Below are 17274 nucleotides of genomic sequence, written 5' to 3'. Positions count from 1 at the left end.
GTGTCGTATTCCAGCATCTTCTTCTTCCCTTTCTCTTTGTGCATGAACCGTCTCCTTGGTTTCTTGCACGGGGAGAGCACGACCGAGTCTCCACTACTCGTCAGCTCTTCATCTGACTAGTCGTTCCAACTCAGTCGCTCATTTGGCCCATTTAACCAGAATGAGGTCAGACTCTCGTCCAGAGTACCGAATCCTTCTTCATATTCTACCCATATCAATTCGGGTTCACTCACGTCGTCTTCCGGAATCGGGTAGGAGTCGGGGGTCGGAGTCGGTAGAGAGTACCAGAGTATGAACCATACGTGCATTCGCATTCACAAATGATTCAATCATTCGAGTATGGTAAACACCCTAGAAGAATAGTAAATACCATACTTTTGGATTAACTATTTATTATAAGGTAAATAAACATAAAAAATTAACAAAAAAACAAAAAACAAAACCTTAAAAAAGGGGGGGGAGGGAGGAACAAGAATGTTTGAATAACATTCACATTCGTTTTCCGACGTAGGAAAATGAATGTTATGCTAGACGAACACGAATTTTATATACTATGGAGAGTACCATGATGTCGACTCATCAATTTCGACATCTCGGCTCACTCGAACTTGTTTTGTTTGGGGGTTATAGCACTTATAACCCTTTTGCTCATGTGAGTAGCCGATAAGGATACACTTGTCCGACTTCGGGTCCAGCTTTTTCCGCTTCTCATATGGTACATGGACATAGGTAATGCTACCGAATATCTTGAGGTGTCTTAAGTTTGGCTTCTACCCAAAATACAGTTCATGTGTTGACACCTTGCCCCCAATCTAGTTTCGGATATAGACGGTCATCCGGACCGCTTCGGCCTAGTAGAACTTGGGCATGCTCTTCTTTTCTAACATTGCCCATGCCACCTCCACAATTGACCAGTTCTTCCTTTCGGCTAAATCATTTTGTTCCAGTGTGTATCTGCAACTAAATTCTCTCCGAATTCCCTTCTGTTGCAGATAACTATTGAATTGGTTGGAAAAGTATTCTTTTCCACCATTTGACCGCAGGCAGTTGATCTTCCTCTTTGTTTCCCATTCTACAAGACATTGCAAGTTCTGGACATAGTTGAAAACTTTGCTTTTCCTTTCGATTAGGTAGACCCATGTGTGCCAGTTGTAGTCGTCGATGAAGGAGATGAAATATCGGCTCTCGCCAAGACTAACATTCTGTGTCGGTCCCCGTACATCCGAATGTATCAAGTCAAGCTTATTACGGCTCGGGTTTCTTTCGGTGGGGAACAGAAGCCGGTGTTGCTTGTTGGCCGGTCAGAAGAGCAAGGACAAGTGGGAAGGCAGAATCGGATTGGATAATAGGAAGTAAATAATAGTAGAATTATTATTCGGAGGGACAGATCCGGTACAGTTGTACCGATCCGGATCCGGACCGATTCGGATGTCGGTTGCCTAAGCGCACCGATTGTAACCTTGCCGGATGCCTATAAAAGGATCCGATGATTTGTAAAGTTTTTGGACGGAAGTAATACAATAGTAATTATTGCGTGTTCATCTGTATCTCGTATTGTTTACCGTCTGTGCTTAATTGTAATCATCTTATGCGTGTAACCTAGCATCCAATCCTTACCACCCCTTTGGAGAAGTGTCGGATAGACACCTGTGTTGAGGCTAGTCCGGCCAGACAGGCAACACTATTTTGGCGACCACGATTCCTGCAAAGTGCAGAGGACAACCGGGGGATGGATGTCTAGACCAAACGACGACCACATCACCGAACGAGGGAGACGATACACCGAACGCGAGCAACGACGGGAAGCCCTGCAGCAAGCCGTCGACGAGATCCGGCGGGATCGGTCATTCTCCAAAACTCTTCGGAGAGTCGCAGAAGAAGCACTGCAGTTCCGGGTTCTGCAAATCCCCGATGAAGGCAGTAGCATAACAAGCCTGCAAGAGGCGGAAACGATACTGCAGACGCTCGCCGCGGGCGACGGGGACTCGGAAGCATTCGCAACACTTGAGGCGGAGTTGGAAAGCGACGGAAGCGTTGCATCCCGGTATAAAGGCAGCCACGACACACCGAACGACCGGGAGGACGAGGGGTCGGAAGACTCAGTAACACCGGCGCCAGAGGAAGAAATAACCCTGGAATTCGGTGACCGGCAACCGCCGAGGAAGGCTGACCGGATACCGACAACAACCGCGAGGGAACCGAGGGAGCGGATACCGACAACACCCGCGGAGGAACCAACGGACCGGACACCGGCAACACCCACGGAGGAACCAAAGGTTCTCACACCAACGCCAACAGCGGACAAAGAGCGGAGGAAATAGGAGAGTCAGTTGGACGACACGATGTCGTACCCATACCCAAAGTACCGGGATGAGGCCGACGCGGAGGCACACGTGTACGCATTCCTCCAAACATGGGAAGCCAACCATATCTCCCAAAGACTGACGAAGCCCGAAGTCGAACGATCCAAAATCGCCGAATTCAGCATAACCTTAGAAGGACCGGCGGCCCAATGGCACGCAAAGCACTTACCGGGCAGCTTTGCCACATTCGATGCCTTGAAGGCAAGATTCCTCAGGTTTTTTCACAGACAATTTGAGCAAAGGGAATTGGTCGGGCAATTCTACACCACCCGGCAGGAAGAGAACGAGACTATGCCACAATTCATCATTCGGTTCCAGACCCTGCACAGCCAACTGACAAGAGCACCACCCGAAGACGAAGCCAAAGCAGTCTTTCTGGCCGCACTGAAAGAGCCACTTCGAACAATGTGCGGAGTCCTTGATTTCCAAACCAGCACAATGGACCAAGTTATTGATCGGGTTTTAGAAATGGACAAGACTAGCCCCTTCTTGTCGATGGGGATGTTACACCGGGCACTCCCAAAGGAGGAAGACCTGAGGTTCCGACAGGCCTTACAATGTACAACATGCCTAAATTCGGGGCACTCAACAGTGGACTGCACCCTGCGGACACAATGTGTGATCTGCAACTCTCGAGCCCATACAACGGACCGATGCGAATATAACCTGTTAAATCGGCAGGCAGCACCGGTTCGACACATAGAACCGCGCAATCAGAACCCGGACGAGGATCGATTCCGGAGAGACAACCGCTACCAACGCGAACGCGGTAACAGATACGCTGATAGAAGACGCGACAACTATGACCGAGAGGAGAGACGCGGAGATAGCTACCCCCGGGACCGGTACGACAGAGACGAATCCCCGGAAGACGACCGACGCAGAGAAGAGAGGCGACAAGGATACACTGATAGAAGACGCGACAACTATGACCGAGAGGAGAGACGCAAAGATAGCTACCCCCGGGACCGGCACGACCGAGACGAATCCCCGGAATACGACCGACGCGGAGAAGAGAGGCGACAAGGGAACCGAAATTTCCGACGGAATCAGAAGCGTGGATTTTTCCGAAGAGAGGAACGTCGGGGGGCAGCAAGGAATGACAACCCGGTATCGGTACCGGATAACCGAAAAACCGAAGACGACCGCCGGAGCATACCCACCCTCCAAACCGGGGACAAAGGAGAAACGAGTAACAGTCACAAGGTTTACTGTTATTACTGCCGCAAGGAAGGCCACTATAGTAACCAATGCCCAAGCAAAAGCTATGACAAGCAGCCGGAAGTCAACATGGTTACAGCCGAAATAACAGAAGTACAGCAGGTCACAACCCGGTCAAAGGGAAAGACCGCCGAGTGGGAAGCCAAGGAGGCAATCAGAAAACAAGCGACACAATGGATCAAGGAGGCCAATGAACAGAATGCGGCAGAAGTAAGAGACCAAAATATGCCAAAAGACGAAGAAATCATACAGCCAGGAGAAAACCCGACGTGGCAAGCGCTACAGGACTGTCAAATCGTGCTGCCGTTAGCACGACTACTACAGTTAGTGCCACGATTTACGGCAGACCTACAGGCATCCGTCAGCAAACCGAAGCCGACGCCAGCACCGGTATTCTTCTCCAACCCGGAGGAAGGACCAATGGTGGTCGATACAAGTAGCCCGGCGATCACGGCAATCGTGAAAGGAAAGGAAATTGCTGGAACGATTATTGACGGAGGCTCCGGGGTAAATGTCATCAGCCAATAGACATGCAACGACCTGGGCATCCGGGAATGGGAACCATGCCCCTTCTGGTTACGCATGGCGGATACTAGCTCAGTCCGACCGACCGGGCTTATCCGGGATTTGGAAATAACGATCGGAGGCCACGTATTCCGGATATCGGCCGTGGTGCTGCAGCTGAATGTACAAGGCGCGTACCCCCTACTGCTAGGACGACCATGGCTGCGAACGGCGCATATCAAGCAGAACTGGCAAAAGAACATGATCACATTCCAGCGAGGGAAAACAAAGGTACGAGTAACGACGCAACCACGGGTGATCACCAGTAAGGAAGCAACTCCATTGTATGCGGAAAGCATTAACATGTTGGAGGGATTACCGGACGAGGAAGTCGAGCGGTACCTCGAGGAACACCCACAATCGTCCCACTATTTGAGGTGGATATCACGGCGGCAGTAGAACCGTACATTACGACGCCGGAAGAACCAGACCAAGCGGCGATCCGGGAACTGCGACAAGCGCAGGAATCCCTAGAGAGGGAAATGACGATATCCCAGAGGGTAAAAGCATCCCAACTCGAGGAGGTGGACCTCGGCACAGCAGACAAGCCCCGACCGATAAATGTTGCAAAGGAATTGCCGAAGGAAGAAAAGAAGGCAATGGTAGCATTATTAACAGACTTCAAGGATGTGTTCGCGTGGTCGTACGAAGACATGCGAGGGCTGGACCCCCAGCTCTATCAGCACCAAATTCACCTAAGTACGGACGCGAAACCGATTGCTCAACGCAGGTACCGGATGAATCCGAATTATGCGGCAAAGGTGAAGGAGGAAATTGATAAGCTCCTCCGGGTCGGATTTATCCGACCGGTCAAGCAAGCAACCTGGCTGAGTCCGATAGTGGTGGTCCCGAAAAAGAACGGCAAAATCCGGGTATGCGTGGACTACCGAAAACTAAATGCCACAACAGTGACCGATGCGTTTCCACTACCATTTACGGACGGGGTGTTAGATGCAGTAGCCGGCCACGAAGTTTACAGCTTCCTGGATGGATTTAGCGGCTACAACCAAATACGAATGAACCCGGCCGACCAGGAGAAGACAGCGTTCGTGACGGAATGGGGAGTGTTCGTCGCGGTCGTGATGATGTTCGGACTAAAGACGGATCCAGCGACCTTTCAAAGGATAATAATGGAAATTTTCGGGGAATATATCCCCGGTTTTATGCAGGTATTCCTTGACGATTTCGCGGTCTACAGCCGGCACGGAGAGCATCTCGATCACCTCCGGCTGTGCTTGGAGAAGTGCCGCGAGTACCGATTGAGCCTGAACCCGGCCAAGTGCGTCTTTGGAGTGGCAACCGGCAACTTGTTAGGGCACGTGGTGAGTAAGGAAGGAATCGCGGTAGATCCGGATAAAGTCAAGGCGATTCTCGAGGCACCAGCACCAAGTAACGCAAAGGCTTTAAGCCGGTTCCTGGGCCAAATAAGTGTTACCCCGTACGAGCTGTACGGAGAGTCAAGTGTGATGAGTGAGGGTCGAATATTATCATGATGATGTTGTATATGTGTAGGGAACATAAATGTAATTGTGAGTCGATATGTATGTGAACACATGCACACGTGTGTGCATGTGGAGGGATACGATGAGGTGTGAGTGAGTGTCCAATATGAATGCTCTAGGGGGCTTACACCCCTTTGTATCTACCCCCTCTTGTATTATTTAACCCCTTTATGGGGAATGAATGAATGAATGAACATTTCTCTCTCTCTCTCTTTGTCATCTCTCTCTCTCTCTCCCCCTCAACGTTGAACCCCCTTGGGAGGGGGGTGGAGCCATTCTAGGCACCACCCCCCACCCCGCAATGCTTCCCAATGCTTGTCTTGAATCTTCATGATCTCTCACCATCATACCATTCATCATCTCCACTATTACAACATGTCTATCTTCGTCATCAATCATCATCCTTCTCATTCTCATTAACCCTAACCCTAAAAAACCTACAACACCTTTTGGCGACCACTAAGGCGACCCCCCTTTGGAAACGGAGTCGAAGAATGATACGCGGATGTGCAAGCCATAGCAACTAAGTGCAAGAAATGGCGAAACGCGAAAATGACAATGAAGATGTTGGAGGAAGTTTATGGAGGAATGCATGAATGACAACAATGTTTGTGCGAGGTTGCGATTAATGTCCATGTGTGTGTTTCCGAAAGTGGTTAGCGACAATGTGCGTGTTCTCAAAAGTGTGGTGCAAGATGCACGGCTGGACAAACAGCAACACAGAGGGAACCGGTGCCAGCACAACCGGAAAGACAAGCCCACCAGGAGACTGCGAAGAAAGTCGCAGTGTGTGGAGCGGATACCGGCAGGATGTGCTGAGAATGCACGGGCAATGGTTCCAGAAGAAGAAACGCGCAGACAGTCGGAACCGGAATCGGAACCAGAACCCAAGTCGGTTAACACCGAAGGGTCAAAGAAGACGGAGATGGAGATGCAGACACAAACCACACATCGACTACCAGAGAAACCAACAACACCGGAAGGACACGGCCAGTCAAACAAACACAGCCAGAAAGACGAAGAACCGGACCAGATCAGACAAACGGTCAGACGAAATGCGCGGTCGACAGACAACAACAGAGGCGACTGGCAAACCCAGACGGAGACAAAGACATCGACACGACGTAGCCAGAAACGGAGAAGTCAGACGAGACAACGTGATGCAGAAAGTCACTGACGGGAGCCGGAAAACCACAAGGGAGCCGGAGACACACACGCGGACTCGACTCGACGAAAACCAATAGAGATGGTGATGGAGTCCGCAATGGAGTGGTAGCTTGACAGTGGCCGAGGTATAGACGGAAAAGACCGGAGAGGCCGGCAAGCAGCGGCCAAACCGAGGGTCGAACAGTGGAAAGAGACCGTTGGACAAGGGCAAATGAAGAGAGAGACACCTACGGAGATGGTTGGAAGCAACCGAAGGACCGACCAGAAGGGCCGGAAAGGCAAAAGAAGGATGGCTGAATACCGACCGGTGCGATAGTGGCGGCTAAACAATGAACGACCGGATCAGAGATGATGCTGAAACGAAGGGACGAACAGACACATGACAACGAGTGGAACCGATGGCCAGATGGGTCGAACAACAGGTAGCCGATAAAACAGTCAGAGACAGCCAGACGTGGACAACAGAAAGTGCTGGAGACAGAGACGGCAACCTATGAACAGGTACCGGATAGCGCCAGACAAAGGTGACGATGGTCGGAATGGAGGCGGCCGGAATGGCCGGACAACGGCCGGAATAGCTGAACAGTCATCAAAGTGGCCGAACCTGCGACGGCCAGACAACCAACAACCGAGTAGTGGCTGAATAAGTGGTGACCAATAGAGATGGAAAGATGGAGAAATGGTGAGCGAAGGCCGGAAAGATAGTGATGGCCGCACGGGCCAGATGGACAGGCGCCAGACAGGGAAGATAGAGAAGCATGTGCCGCCGGATAAGAGCGGAATAGCGGTCAACAACACCCAGAATAGCGACACTAATAGAGATGGAGGAGAGGCCAAAAAAGCGCTGGCCGGAGAGCAACCGAAGAGCAGTCGTAGTGTTCGAAGGGCGCCGGAACAAAGGCGGCTGGACCGAGCGACGACTGAAACAGTCGTGGTCAGACAAGCGTCCGAACAGAGGCGGCTGGTCACAAAGCGATGGTGACAGAAACAGAGACATGAAATGGACAACTGAATAGGGATGAATGGAAACCCTAGCCACACCGACGGAGAGCAATGGAGAAGAAAAAGGAACAAAGATATAGAGAAGGAAGCAAAAAATTAGAAGAAACGAAGCAGGGAAACAACAAGAAGCAAATGCAGAAGAAGAAAAACAAGACAGAGAAAATCATGAAGAAGAGAAGAAGGGGAGAAGAGAAAATGGGAAGGCAGAACAAGACAAATACTGAAGAGGAACAGAAGAAGACATGCAGAAGAAAACAAGAAGAAGAAGCAAATGAAGAAGAAGAAGAGAGGAGAGAAAGGAAGAGAACAGAGAAGCGGGAACCAAAAGCAGAAAGAAAGAGGAAGACGAGGAAGTTAGAGCTGAGACAAACGGCTAAGAAGGAACGGCATGAACGACATAGAGCATAAGAAGAAACAGGAGAGAAAAAATATAAAGACAGAAAGCAGAAAAAGCAGAAAGCAAACAGAAAAAAGAGAGGGAAAAAAACAAATTGAGGGCATCAAACATAGATTTAAAAAACATGAGGGTACATGATAAAATTGTTTTTTTTTAAACTAAAGGGTACCTACAAAATTTCGATAACTCATCAACCTAAAAGAAATGGATGTGATCCACACACAACTAACAAAATCAACAAAAGGAAGATACACATACACACAACATTTTTGGACCCATGACGAAGTTCGTAAGTCGACAGAACGAGAATGTTCGTGTCACGGAAGATTTGCTGTCCAACAAAGATGGTCGAGTCAAGCACTCCGATTGAGGGAGTCGATCGTTGAAAGGACCGATGGAAGTTCCGGTCGAAGAAATATCATCATCAAGGCATGTGGGATCGACGTGCAAGGCACTTTCCCACGGGCGTGCCATATTGTGTTACCCCGTACGAGCTGTACGGAGAGTCAAGTGTGATGAGTGAGGGTCGAATATTATCATGATGATGTTGTATATGTGTAGGGAACATAAATGTAATTGTGAGTCGATATGTATGTGAACACATGCACACGTGTGTGCATGTGGAGGGATACGATGAGGTGTGAGTGAGTGTCTAATATGAATGCTCTAGGGGGCTTACACCCCTTTGTATCTACCCCCTCTTGTATTATTTAACCCCTTTATGGGGAATGAATGAATGAATGAACATTTCTCTCTCTCTCTCTCTCTTTGTCATCTCTCTCTCTCTCTCCCCCTCAACGTTGAACCCCCTTGGGAGGGGGGTGGAGCCATTCTAGGCACCACCCCCCACCCCGCAATGCTTCCCAATGCTTGTCTTGAATCTTCATGATCTCTCACCATCATACCATTCATCATCTCCACTATTACAACATGTCTATCTTCGTCATCAATCATCATCATTCTCATTCTCATTAACCCTAACCCTAAAAAACGTATAACAATAAGGTGGCATAGCCGGATGATACGGCACCTCGCAGACTTCGCTACACCGTTACATACCGCCGTACATAGGGTACCCTTCCTATGGGCGGAGACGGAGGAGGAATCCTACAAAGCGTTGAAGGTTATGCTGTCGCAAGCTCCGGTGGTGCAACCGCCGGATTGGAGTAAAAGCTTTCACGTCTTCGTCGACGCGTCGGACGTAGCAATCGGCAGCGTTCTGATGCAACTCACGGAGCCGAAATGGTACCGACCGGTGTACTACGCAAGCCGGAAACTCTCAAAAGCCGAACGGAATTACTCTACGACGGAACGTGAGGCATTGGGAATGGTGTATAGTGTCACAAAGTACAGGCACTATCTGCTCGGAAGGAAGTTTTCCTTCCATGTCGACCATTCGGCACTACTCTACCTGGTCTCGAAGGCATCCCTGACGGGAAAAATTGCACGGTGGACACTACTGCTACAGGAATTTGAATTCGACATTTTCCACCGACCCGGGGTGCAGCATGCGGTAGCGGACTATCTAAGCAGACTCGAATCCGGAGAAGCAGGGGATGGCGTCCAGGATGAGTTTCCCAACGCCGAATTGTTCCGGATCACGACGAAACCGGCAACGGATACAACGGTAGCCGATGAAAACATTGCTTCCCGAGCTGTCAGGCTTCACAAATTTGGGCCTTCCAACCACTAAATGTCAGCAATCTAAAGACAACCTATTTCGATTGCAAGTCTTAAAGCCTCTGATAGTTGACATGGGCGATCCGCTTGTGCCACAAGTCGATATCCAACTCAACTTTTTTTCCTTTTGCGAACAAGGTGGTGCCTACATCATTGGTGTCTAGGATGAACATCCTCCTGTCCTGACCCCTTGCGCGATGATCTGGCCCTCTTCCTCAATGAAGCACCTGAGGTGTGTAAACCGCACCTGCATCCCCTAGTCGATGATCTGCCCGATCGACACCAGCTTTTTTGTGATTGTCGGAACATGAAGCATGTTCATAAGCTTCCCTTGTTTTACGACATGACTCAAGGGGACTTCGCCGACATGCACTATTGGGTGAGGAGTGTCATGTCCGGTTTCAAAAACTCTTGGTTGCTCTGGTTTTTCCAGATATGAGAACCACTCTTCGTGGCTCGTGATATGGTTAGACGCTCCAGAGTCAACGTACCACACTTCCTCTGATCCAAAAGTAGTCTTCTTCATCGAGTTCACCTTGTGTTTCATCACAAAGGCTAGCCCTTTTCCAGTCTTACTGGTTCTGGATCCTTTCGATACTTCTGTGTAGTGCAAGTTTTGGCAATTCCCTTGTATGGCCTTACCGTATCCAGACTTATCCGAATCGGCGCACTTCTTCCTGGACTCGCTTTCCCGATGGCCCTTTTTGCCACAATACTAGCATTCCATGTCGATTTTCGATTGCCGGTTTCCGGTGCCACCCTGACTCCCCCTGCTTGTGGACGGTCCGGAACTGCACTCGCCACTATATTCATGCCTTCGATTCTGCTCTTGCTGGTCGCCGCTATTGTGTGCCGATCGACCTCGTCCTGCACGTCCATGGGGTCAATCCGCCTCCGAGTACAACATCCGATTGTCTGGTTGAGTGATCCTTGACCCACTCGCGTGGTTTTCTTCGACCATGAGCATCGATTGTTGGTCGAAGAAGGACGATGGTTTCTCCCGGGTTCAAACTGCCGTATGGAGCCCATACTTTTGTGCTAGAACATTGAAGCAGATTTGAACCATCTCTTCTTCATTTGTTGTCACGTTGGTGGAACCGAGCAAGTCACAGATCTCCTTTATCTTGGTGGTGTAGTCCGTGACCGACATGTCTCGTTGCCGGATACTGTTGAGCTCTTGCCAAAGCGGCAACTTCCGAACCGTGGTACTTGTGGTGAAAATCTTCCAAAGATTTTCCCAACCCTCTTTCGGCCTTTTTGCATCCCTGATGTAGTCAAGCATCTGGTCGTGCACATAGGACACGAGGTAGTACAATACTCTACTCTCTCCTTGTTCCCATACCATGAAGTCCTTATGTGCCGAATCCAGCGCTGCTATATTCGCTCCTTCCACGTAGCTCCAGAGATGACAGATTGCAACTCCTCTAGACAGAAACATGAAGCTTCGCCCCGAATCAGGAACAGTGTGAGACCCGACACGGCTCCAATAGATTGTCGGAAGCCTAATAAACTTGGTCATCAATGTGCTTTGTCGATAGACCTACAACACCTCGACATGCCAAACTTGAGGGGGAGTGAGAATGAGAGGGAGGAGAGAGATGAAGTCCGAAAAACCAAATCGGATGAAGAATTCGATTTTGGGACGGCTGAAGAAGTGGAGGAAAAATGCAAGGGGAGTGGTGAAGGGAACGAGTCAGAGTCGGAGCCAACCGAACATTGGGGAGACCAAGGTAAGAAAGGCAAGGTAGGCGGCAGAGTCAAGAATGACAGAGCCGGCCAGAAGAAGAAGGCCAAAACCAGGACATGGGAAGATGTGCTCAAAAGCTAGAAGGAAGGTAAATTGAAGACAAATGATTCAATCGCATGAAGGTCAAGCGGACAAGGAGGCATCCGAAGCCGATACCGATACGGAAGAGTCGACGGGTCGAGGGGCACCAATGCTGCAACAATGAGGAAGCTGAGAAGGGCTTGAAGAGCAGACGTACTCAATGTAGGGGTGGAGGAGTGCGAAACCGAATGTGTCGTGGAACGCGGGACCGAACCAGACGAAGAGCACGAGCTAGGAGTGAGAATTCGAGAAGGAGCTGAATGTAGGGATTGGCTGAAGTTGACACAAGGAGCCGACCTCGAGTTGAGCTTGAGGGGGAGTATTGAGCGAGCAAGCTCAACATGGGTCAGGTCGGCTGGATAAGTCAATAGGTCAGACAAGAATCGATCCGGTTGGCTAGGCCCACTTAGGTTGATAAGCCTAAGCTCCCAACCGGGTGCCGAATCAACTAAAGAAGCCGTATACCGAACCCGGATGATGTACCAGATGTTGGATCCGGTGGAGCGGTTGTGGAGCCAATTCGAAACGTCATACGTGCCGATTAGACTTATTCTAGTAAATAGGTCTAATATAGGAAGTTAGTGTCAAAGGCTCTTTTAAGAGTATTGAAGTACTTGTCAGTAGTTTTGTCAGTCTTTTTGAGGACTTGTATAAATAATGCTCACTTAGCACATTGTATGTATTGAGTTCTAAGCATTTTGTAATTGAATTTTTTGTTGTCTGCTCTCACTCAGTCACTTTTCTCTCTCCCAGATTCTCTGTGTTTACCTAATTGTAGTACTTCCGGATAACTTACCGTGTACTCTGTGTCTTCTCCATACACTTCCATGTGTAAATCTTTTTACACCCTTGATCGTCCATAATGGATTTGAACTTCCAGTACCATTGTCGGAGCGCTTGCTTTAGTCTGTACAGACTCTTCTTCTACTGGTATACCAAGCTCTCTTTTCCCTTCTCCACGAATCCTTCTGGTTGTTGCATATAGATTTCTTCCTCTAGGTCTCCATGTAGGAAGGTCTTCTTGACATCCAACTGTTCCACTTCAAGGTCCACATTGGCCGCAATGCTCAGCACTTTTCGGATGGATGTCATCTTCACTACCAGGGCAAATATTTTTTCAAAATCCACACTCTCGGTTGTGGGTATCCCTCTTTGCTTCCTCGAATTTTCCTAGCTCCCCCCCATCAATTAACAATACATACTCTCTATCTAGAAATTTCTGGGGGGGCCTTCTGTTCCTCAGAGGGTATCTTCTGCCTCCATTTGAAGCAGTCAGGTCTTGTTTGACCTCTTCAGGTGGCTCTTCATCCAAATCGGATTAGGATCCTTGTTCAACTAGCTGTCTTCTTCTAATCATCTATCCTTGTGTGTCTATCGATAATCTTGCCTCGCCTAACCCCACTATTCCTTCGCCAACTTTTGACTTTCCCGACAATCTACTCGGTCGATTGGTTCGTATCCGACTTTGGTCGAATTGTCTGATGTACGATTCAGTCGACTATCGACTCAACTTGAATAAGTTGAGCAGGTTTTTGTTGTAGTAGCCAGAAACCTATAGTTGGTTGATTGGGAGGTCGACCCAGTATTCTTCAACTCCCAGTCAGAAATCGTCTTTTCTTCCATAAAGATGATATCTCGGCTCCAAATCACCTTCTTGTTGACTACGTCCCATAGTCGATAGCTGAATTCGTCTTCACAGTAGCCGAGAAATAGACACGGTCAGCTCTTGGGATCAAGTTCCCCCTTTGGTCCTTAGCTACATGCACATAGGCTAAGCAACGGAACACCTTTAGATACATGTATGACCCCTCATTGTCGGACCACACTTTCTATGGTACACTACCTTCTAAGGGCAACGAGGGAGACTTATTTATAATGTAAACAACCATCATCAACGCCTCGGCCCAATATATCTTTGGCAACGTTGCATGTGACAGCATACATCAAACTCTTTCCATGGTAGTCTAGTTCATTCTCTCGACTAGCCCGTTTAACTTCAGCATCTTCCACACTATGCACTCCAGCCGGATACCTTGAGATCGGCAGTATTCTTCGAACTGCCCTAAATACTCTCCTTTGTTGTCTGTTTGAACAACTTTCAACTTTTGTCCAAATTCCCTTTCTGTCCGGGCCTAAAACTCCTTAAATACGCACACCAATTGATCCATTGTCTTCAGCATGTAGGCCCACGACTTACGACTGTAATCAACAATGAAGGTTACAAAGTACTATCCACTAGAATGAGATCTTGCATCCACATAGGACACATCAGTGTGAACAAGTTCCAAAACAGTTTTCCTCCGAATCAGAGGCCTTGGTCGAAAGGCGGCCCTATTTTGTTTGTCGGCCAAGCACTTAGTGCATTTGTCCAGATGCACGCTTTTCATCTCCAGTAGGAGTTCTCTTTCAGCTACCATATGCGTGCCCTTTTGATTCATGTGGCATAGACTCTTACGCCATAGCTCGACGACGGTGTTGGCGCCACATTTACCTGGCTTTTACATAGTTGTGCATGCAATACATATAATGTATTTTGCTTCTTGGACCGAGCCACAATCAGGCTCCCTCTGTAGAAGTTCCAACTTCTGTTTCGAAAACTACCACAATAGCCTTCGTCGTCGAGTCATCCGGATGATATTAGATTCAGTCTAATATCTAGTACGTGGCGTACGCCCTTGAGTACCATTCTGCAACATGTCAATGTCAGCAAGCATACATTGCCGATTCCCACAATCCTGCATGCACCGTCATTCCCCATCTTTACATAGCCGTAGTCACCAGTTGTATACGATGAGAAGCACCGTCTATTGGGGGTCAAGTGAAATGAAGCCCTGGAGTCGACCACCCATGTCGATTCTTCGCTGACAAGATTTATCTTGTTTTGCTCACTGATGAGCAGCTCCTCCTCCTCACATGTGGCGATCACTGAGATGCCCTTTCTCTCCGTATTCTTCTTTGGTTCATCACCTTCAGCTCCCCCTTTGTCCTTCTAGTAGTGCCAACAGTTCTTTTGGAAGTGCCTCGACTTCCCACAATAGAACCATGTGAGCCTTCCCCTTGACTTCGACTTCGTTCCAGACTTGTCCCGATTTTGTGGACTTCTCTGTAGACCTTGTCCTCTATCCGAGTCACCTTCTGTGACTAGGGCCTTCGGTTCGGAAATGGACTGTTTGTCCTTCTGGTGAGCTTCCTCATTCAACAAGCTCAACTTCACCATCTCCAGGGATTGTTGCTTCCATTCTGGTCCGGCGTTACCGAATGTAACCACTAGCGTCTCCCAGCTATCCCGAAGGGATCCTAATAGTAACAATGCCAATACCTCATCAGCTAAAGGTACTTCCAGAGAGGTGGTTTGATTGATGAGTCCTTGGACGGCATTCAGGTGCTCCGCCATGCTTGAGCTATCCTGATATCTCAATCTCATGAACTTTCTAAAGATGGAGACTCTATTATCGACGTTCTTGTTCTTAAACATGAACCCGATCTTCTTCTATAGGATATCAACCTTTGTCTCTTCATTGAATTTGTTATATAAATGCATGTTTATAAAACACCTTATATATGTTGTTGTCTTTAGATGCATGACTTCCAAAGTCGATGCATCTATCTTGTCTTGTTTTTCATCTCCAAACCGCACCAACAGCCAGAGGTCAATCTCACGATCTTTCTGAAGATGGAGACTCTATTAACGGTGTTCTTGTTCTCAAACATGAACCCGATCTTCTTCCAGAGGACATCAACCTTTGTCTCTTCATTGAAGTTGTTATATAGACTCATATCTATAAAACACCTTATATATGTTGTTGTCTTCATATGCATGACTTCCTAGGTCGATGCATCTATCTTTTCTGGTTTTTCATCTCCAAACTGCACCGGCAGCCAGAGGTTGTTGTTGGGGTGGGGGCTGAAGCCTAGAATGGCTTCACCCCCCTCCCAAGGGGGTTAAGTTAGAGAGAGCTAGAGAGAAAGACAAATACACAAACACACCAAAATGAGAGGGAAAAATGCCTATCCATTACATGCCCCATAAGGGGTTTATATAATACAAAATGTAACCATAAATAATGACCATTACAAAAGAGACCGTTACACTCTTGTCACATGCACATAATTGTGCATGTGCTCACACATACTCATCTTCACACTCATATACATTACACATACCGAACAACCCCTTCAATGTGTTTTACCCTTATACCGCCCCGTACAACTCCTACAGGTAACACATGGCACGCCTGTAGGACAGTGCATCGCACAGTGAACCCACTCGCCATGGCAACTATTTAACAATCGGAACTCCATCGGTTGTCTCAATGGTCGGAAATCCGTCGACCGGATCATAGCTCTACGATCAATAACTTCAATCAGAGCATTGCTTGACGCGAACCTTCTCGTTCGGTCAGCATGTCGCTCAATTGGATCACACACCAATTGGCTCCTTCATTGTGGCATGGGCCTTTCATGATTCTATTACATGTATGTGTATTTTTCGGTTTCGTCATGTGAATTGAGCTTTGTATATTTTTACCCTTCTTGGTCTCTAAAGTTTTTACCCTCAATTTTTTTTGAATTTTATTTTATGCCCTTGAGTTCTCAAAATTTCCTCTTCTGCCCTCGAGCCTCTAAAATCTGATGGTATGCCCTCGAATTATTGAAAATTTCCTCTCTGCCCTTACGTTTCTGAAATTGTGTAGAATGCCCTTCTATTTCTTCATTTTTTTTATTTTTTCATTTTTTCCCCTCTTCTTCTTCTTCTTCTTTTTTCATTTTCTCTGCGTACCTTCTCTGCGTATGTTTTCTCTTTCTTCTCTGCGTCGGTCTTCTTCTATCTATCTTTTGTTCCCCTTCCTTTCCCCTGCTCCCCCGTTTCGATCTTGTTCACCCACCTCTTTTCCTTTTTCTTCTTCTGTTTTCTGTGCATCCTTCTATCTTCCACGTATCTTCTCATTTCTTCCTTTCCCTCTTCTTGGTTCTTCTTCTTCCATTGGCCGTCTTTGGCCCGTCTCCATCTATCTGTGCGTCCGCCTCTATTGCCCTGTTGTCCGCTGTCCAACCGGCTGGCCAGCTCTGTCCGTGGCCATCTATTGGCAACCGTTCGGCTGCATCTCGGCCACGCTCGGTTTCTCAGCCATGTCTTGGTCGTGCGCCTCGGAAACACGTCTTGGCCATACTCTAGGCCGCGCGCCTCAGCCGTATTCTGGGCCGTGCATCTCGGCCGTATTCTGGGCCATGCGTCTCGGCCACGCATCTCAGTCGTATTCTGGGCCGCGCATCCCGGCCACGCGTCTCGGCGTATTCTAGGCTACGCATCTCGGCCATATTCTTGGTTCCGGCTATGCTTTTCGCCGCGTCTCTCGGCCGTCGTTTTCCGGCCATCTCTTAGCCATACTCTCAACCGCGTCTTGGCCGTCCTCTCGGCCATGATCATTCTCAACCGTTGCCATCGGCCGGCTGTCACCGTTCGTCGGTCGTCGGAGTCTTTTGACTGTCCTTCGGGGTCGATTGTCCTTCGGCTATCTCCACGGTCGTTGGCAGTCCCTCTCCGTGGCT

The sequence above is a fragment of the Azolla caroliniana genome, unplaced genomic scaffold, assembly GCF_043228905.1.
Source record: "Azolla caroliniana isolate FFs.n. ecotype wild unplaced genomic scaffold, voAzoCaro1.0.p SCAF_13, whole genome shotgun sequence".
Lineage (NCBI taxonomy): Eukaryota > Viridiplantae > Streptophyta > Polypodiopsida > Salviniales > Salviniaceae > Azolla > Azolla caroliniana.
Note: the sequence above shows the minus strand (reverse complement) of the source record.